Source organism: Peromyscus eremicus, chromosome 16_21 (genome assembly GCF_949786415.1).
Source record: "Peromyscus eremicus chromosome 16_21, PerEre_H2_v1, whole genome shotgun sequence".
NCBI lineage: Eukaryota > Metazoa > Chordata > Mammalia > Rodentia > Cricetidae > Peromyscus > Peromyscus eremicus.
In genome coordinates, this window is record NC_081432.1 from 42,617,657 (window position 1) to 42,623,894 (window position 6,238).

At 43.8% G+C, this 6,238-nt stretch overlaps 1 pseudogene; it reads right to left on the reverse strand.

The window, feature by feature from the left end:
- Positions 1-5,079: 5,079 nt before the first annotated feature.
- LOC131893885 (U2 small nuclear ribonucleoprotein B''-like) lies at positions 5,080-5,767 on the reverse strand (annotated as a pseudogene).
- Positions 5,768-6,238: the final 471 nt, after the last annotated feature.

Genomic DNA, 6,238 nt, shown 5'->3' on the forward strand with positions numbered 1-6,238 from the left:
GCAAGGCACACCTTTTGGGTCAGAGGACCATGCGAATGGAAAGGGATTTATTTCAGACTGTGGTCATGTTGCTAACGGCAATGACCGGTTGTGCTTTAGCTATTTCTCCAGGTCATTCTATTATTCCAGGTAGCAAAGTGAAGTCATGCTGGTCAATGAGCAATATAAGCAGTGCTTTAAGTAAATCACTCAATGAATCAATAAATCAGTCTCTATAACTGATCTTCTCTACCATATTCTAGTTCTGTTGACTATACAGAAATGCCAAAAGTTGACCACTTGAAGTACATCCTGGTAATAGTTGATCACTTAACTCACTGAGTCTAGCGGATACCTTTTCTTGGGACTACTCTAAACTTCTAATAATGACTTAAAACATAATGTCCATTGACTCAGATTATGGGTACCATTTCACCTCGGTCACATTTGAGGGCCTGCTCAAATGCTTGAAATAACTGAGGATTTTAGGATTGGCTCTCCTTCAGATAAAGGAGCAGCGTTCTTGCCATTTGTTTTTCTTACTTTTGGTAAAGGCGTACTCTACCCAGTGTCTAGGCACAAGCCCAAGAAAGGGGAGGGCAGGGACATTCTAGTCTTGGTTTTCTTTTCCTTACGGGTCTTTTTGCCTCAATTATTTCCTACCTGGCTTTCTGTGAGTCCATCCAAGGTTCAGCCCCTTTTCCCTTAGGGGCTTTTTATATCCAATAGTCCTTTTGAGGATCACCACACTCCTTGCCCTGCTTCTACAGTGGTTTCTGACTTAGCATTTTCCTTTTGCACTGCCGTCCCGTGTTTGGTGCTTCATAGCAACAGTCAGTAAAAATCCCAGACTTGAGCCCAAAGACTTCTGGGAAATTGTATGAAGTCACCGAAGTATGTATGAAGCTGTAAATCAGGACTCTACGTTTGCTTCATGTCAACAGTGTGTCTCATTTGCTTTCTTCTTCATCCTCCTGGACGGCCTGACTACCAAAGGATACTTCTTGGTGTTTTTACGTTGGTCTGTTCAGGCTTAACCCGTCATGCCAGGTGCTTACGTGGGCTCTTCACTGCATTGCCCAGAGATCTTTGGTTCTGGGTATCCTCACCAGCATGGAAGGCACCAAAGACTCAGCACCCAGGGGCCACCACAAAGAAGCTGTAGGACGTGTCTCCTCTGGAAGGGAGTCTGGAGGTTTTCTCGGGTGGGCTAAAATCCTGGAGCCCCGCCACACACACTGTTAAGAATGAGATTGAGGTCACACACCAATAGACTGTAACTCAAATTTAGGTGTCATGGCAGAGCAAACTTTACTTCTGTACAGTAGGGTACGAGGTACAAAAACCTGAAGTCCGGGCGGTGGTGGCGTACGCCTTTAATCCCAGCACTCAGTAGGCAGAGCCAGGTGGATCTCTGTGAGTTCGAGGCCAGCCTGGGATACAGAGCGAGATCCAGAACAGGCGCAAAGCTACACAGAGAAACCCTGTCTCAGAGGGAAAACAAAAAACAAAAAACAAAAAACTGGAAGAGTAAGCTAACCTGGTCATTCTGGGCTCTGCCTTTCATGCCTAATACAAAGAGATCTCGGCTGTCACTCCTTGGCTGAGGTTCAACCTCACAATCTGTACTTGATTATCTATCCCGAGGAATGGTGGGAAAGGAAAACAAAGAAGGGATGCAGGGAGAGGAGACTTAAACATTCTAAGTATTGTGGCAACGAGTTTGGATCTCAGACCTGTGGCTCTTTCAGCAATTTGGTTAAATTCAGGCGAAAAATTTTCTATTTTTTTTTTTTAAAGATTTGTTTATTTATTATGTATACAGTGTTCTGTTTGCATGTGTCCCTGCAGGCCAGAAGAGGGAGCCAGATCTCATTACAGATGGTTTTGCGCCACCATGTGGATGCTGGGAATTGAACTCAGGACCTCTGGAAGAACAGCCAGTGTTCTTAACCTCTGAGTCATCTCTCCAGCCCTGTATTTTTTTTTTTAACAAAGTGAATGAGTGGACATCAATCAAGGAAAACAGACATACACACGCTGTATGTATATGACAGAAAAGACCAGATTTCTCACATCTGATACATTTTGCCTGGCTTGACGAGCTTCTAAGAAGCTTGGTGCAAGTTCCTACCGCCCTCTCACTCTTGGGTATTTCACGTATCTAAAACGAGTATCTCATGGACGACGCTGCCAAGTTCTGCTGCCAACTCGAGATGTTTCGGCCTCCTTTGAACACAGTTGCATCCACCTCTGTGTGATGACCCTGGGGAGACACTTCCCGGAGTTAAGGTTTTTGAGCAAGGACCCACTTCAGCGGCATTCTCCATCCGGACTCTCCATTTTGCTTTATTTTTTCCTCTCTCCCTCCCTCTCTCCCTCCCTTCTCTTCTTTGTGTCTCCCTCTTCCTTCCTTCCTTTCTTTCTTTGTGTGCATGTGTGCGTTCATATATATGTGGGGGGGCGGGGCATATGGAGGCCAGAGGTCAACCTCTGGTAGTGTGTGTGTGTGTGTGTGTGTGTGTGTGTGTGTGTGTGTGTGTGTTTGTAACTGAGATAGGTTATCTAGCTAGTCTAGAATTGCCAAGTAGGCCACAATGGCTGATCAGGAAGCCCTAGTAATCCACTTGCCTCTGTGGTCCAGTTCTGGGATTAAAAGTGCGCATTACCACATGTGGCTTTTTAGAGTGGGTTCTGGGTAGTCTCGGGTCCTCAAGCTTGGGAGACAAGCACTTCGCAGACTGAGTTGTATCCCATGGCCTAGGTTCTCTCCTTTCAAGTGAACTTGCATTTTCATTAGTTGGAGCCTTTGATGGATGGCATCTTAGCCTCAGGGAACCTGTCTTTATTACTCTAGTGCAGAGCAACATGTTCCTCTCTCACAAGTACATCTGTTTCCTCCGCCTCCTTGCAACTTCAAAGTCACTCCTTTCCCAGCCAAATGTAACACATTTTCATATCTTCTTGCTTCACTTTTGTTGCTGCCTCTCACTGCAGACCCCAGTAAGAGAGATGAGCAGTTCCCATTATAAAGCCTTAAAGATATCATGTTTTGAGATTTCCTCCAACAAATTATTCCAATACTCTTGTATTCAGCCTCATTCAACTTCTCTTTAAAATTATCATTATTAGCCAGACATAGCTACTAATTCCAGCACTCAGGAAGTAGAGGCAAGTGGATCCCTGTGAATTTGAGGCATAGTGAGTTCTGGGACAGCCAGAGCTACATAGTAGGACTCTGTCCCAAAACTAAATAAATAATTATTAGTGTGTATGATGTGTGGTCAATGTGTGCTGTGGTACACACGTGGAGGTCAGAGAACAACTTTCTAGGAGTGGGTTCTCTTTTTCTATATTAAAAAATTATTATTTTTACTTTATGTGTATGAGTATTTTTCCTGCATGTATGCAAGTGTACCATGTGTGTGCAGTGCCTGTGGAGGCCAGACGGGAGTATCAGATTCCCCTGGAAGTCTAGTTAAAGATGGTTCAAAGTCATCATGTGGGTGCTGGGAACTGAACCCATGTCCTGAGGGAAAACAGTTAATGCTCTTAACCACTGAGCCCTCTACCAATCGCTCCCTTCTAATCATTTTAAAGACAGGGTCCTCTCTTTTTGTTTCCGCCATGCTACATTTGCTAGGTTCACTGGCCCATGAGTTTCCAGGTGATTCTCCCATCTCTGCTTCTCATCTCACTGGAGGAGCAGTCATTACAGACACATTGTACGTAGAATTTTCCTGCCTGGCCCACAGTCAGGACAAATCTCTCTCACCCGCCAGTCCCACAGCCACTCAGACCCAACCGAGTAAACACAGACTTATATTGTTTACAAACTGTATGGCCGTGGCAGGCTTCTTGCTAACTGTTCTTACAGCTTAAATCAATCCATTTCTATAAATCTATACCTTGCCACGTGGCTCATGGCTCACCGGCATCTTTACATGTTGTTTGTCATCTTGGCGGCTGGCAGTGTCTCTCTGACTCAGCCTTCCACTTCCCAGAATTCTCCTCTCTTTTTGTCCCACCTACTTCCTGCCTGGCCACTGGCCAATCAGTGTTTTATTTATTGACCAATCAGAGCAATTTGACATACAGACCATCCCACAGCAACACGTGGCATCATCTCCATATTTAAATGGGTTCCAGAGATTGAACTCAGGTCATCAGGCTTGCACATCTCACCGGGTCTCACACAAGTTCTCAGGATACATTTCACTGGGTCCCACACAAGGTCTCAGGTTGGTGTGTGGAACTCTGCCCCCACCCCAGCTGTTGGAGTAGGTAGAACTCTGCCCCCACCCCAGCTGTTGGAGTGTGGAACTCTGCTCCCATCCCAGCTGTTGGAGTAGGTGGAACCGTGCCCCCATCCCCCCTACAACTGAGAAGACCATCTCAATTAACCCAACACAGAGACTCCCTCACAGACATGCCCTGAGGTTTGTCTCTTAGGTAATTCTAGATCTGGCAAGGTCATGGTCAGTATTAACACCTCTCCATCCCACATCCATTCCCTTGCTTGCTGGCCTAGGTTCCCATCAGTCTAATGGCCCAGGCTAGAGAGAAGGAGAGGAAGATGAAGGGGGGTGGGAGTGACAGGCTGCAAAGCCTCTCAAACCTACGCATAGTGAAAAGGAGGGAAAACTCACCACCTACCTTCATCCCAAGATCAAAATCATTAAACAGACAGACTTTTATCATTGAATCTGAAATCTCATGTTCATTTTTGCTAAAGACTATTTTGGTTTTACTTTGTCATGTTGTCCTTGTACTTCTGTGGCTTGGGGTGGGGTAAGCTCAGCAGAGCTTTAGTAGCTGCCCTATAGTAGGCTGGGAAGAGATGAAGTCCTCTTTCCTATACCACATATTTATTTATTTATTTGTTTGTTTGTTTGTTTGCTTATAGTATCCAGAATACAAATAAAAGTTTATTGTATAAAATCAGGCTTCGTATTTGACAATTTGCCAAACTAAAGAAAAAGTAGTTCTTTCTCCAAAACTTCGTCTTCACTTTCAACCATCTGAATGACTTGGACCAAGTGTCATCAAAACAAACACCATGAATAACACCAAGTCCTTTCAAACTGGCTGTTCCAAATGTTATTTTTTGGCATAGGTAATCTTTGCGACATGGGATGGTGTGATCGTAAACCATTGCAAAGCATCTCTGGCAGCTCATCTGCCTGCCTGTCATTTTCAAATTGTACAAATGCAGTGCTGTGCCTCTCCTATGCCAATTGAACTTCCTTGAAATCACGGAGCTGATTAGACAGCATGGATAATGTCATCTCATTAGTCTTTTCCGGTAAGTTATTAAGGAATAAGGCATACCCTTGGAGGGTAACCGGGGACATGAGGATTTTGTATTGCGTTTCCTTGGGTGTTAGCTGAATTTGGAGTTCTCTAATCTGGCTTTTTTTTTTTTTTTTTTTTTTTTGGCAGCTGTTTATGTCTGTTCCACGCTTTTACCTTTCTTCTTTTCCTTGTCAGTGACAGTGCCACACATTTTATATATTGTATCAGAATCTGTTTTTTTCACACTGAATTCACACTGGTTTGCCATAAAATGGAAATCTTTGGAACTGTCTCAAAGCATTTGTGAATGAATCTAGTTCCTTAAATATAACAAAAGCCTGCCCTGCTCATCTTCAGGGCCATTGAAGACACAATATCTACCATGTTTTCAAACTAAGAAAAGTGGGGCATACAGAGATCTCTTTATCTCTTCTTTTTTAATTTTGTCACTTATATTGTTGATATAAGTCATTTGATTTGGTTTGATAGTCATGTTTGGGTAAAACCCTTCAAACAGGCTCTCACACAGTGGGTCTCAACCCCTTTGGCAAACCTCTATTTTCAAAAATATTTAGATGACAATTTATAACAGTAGCAAAATTACAACTATGAAGTAACAGTTAAAATAATTTGATGTGCCGGGCCGTGGTGGCGCACGCCTTTAATCCCAGCACTTGGGAGGCAGAGCCAGGCGGATCTCTGTGAGTTCAAGGCCAGCCTGGGCTACCAAGTGAGTTCCAGGAAAGGCGCAAAGCTACACAGAGAAACCCTGTCTCAAAAAACCAAAAAAAAAAAAATAATAATAATAATTTGATGGTTGGGGTCACCACATATGAGGAACTGTATTAAAGGGTTGTAGCATCAGGAAGGTTAAGGACTACCACTCTAACAGACATGAAAGGACAATTTTGAATGATGGTTAGCTCAGATTCTGGCACCAGTGAGATCTGGGTTTAAATTCTGT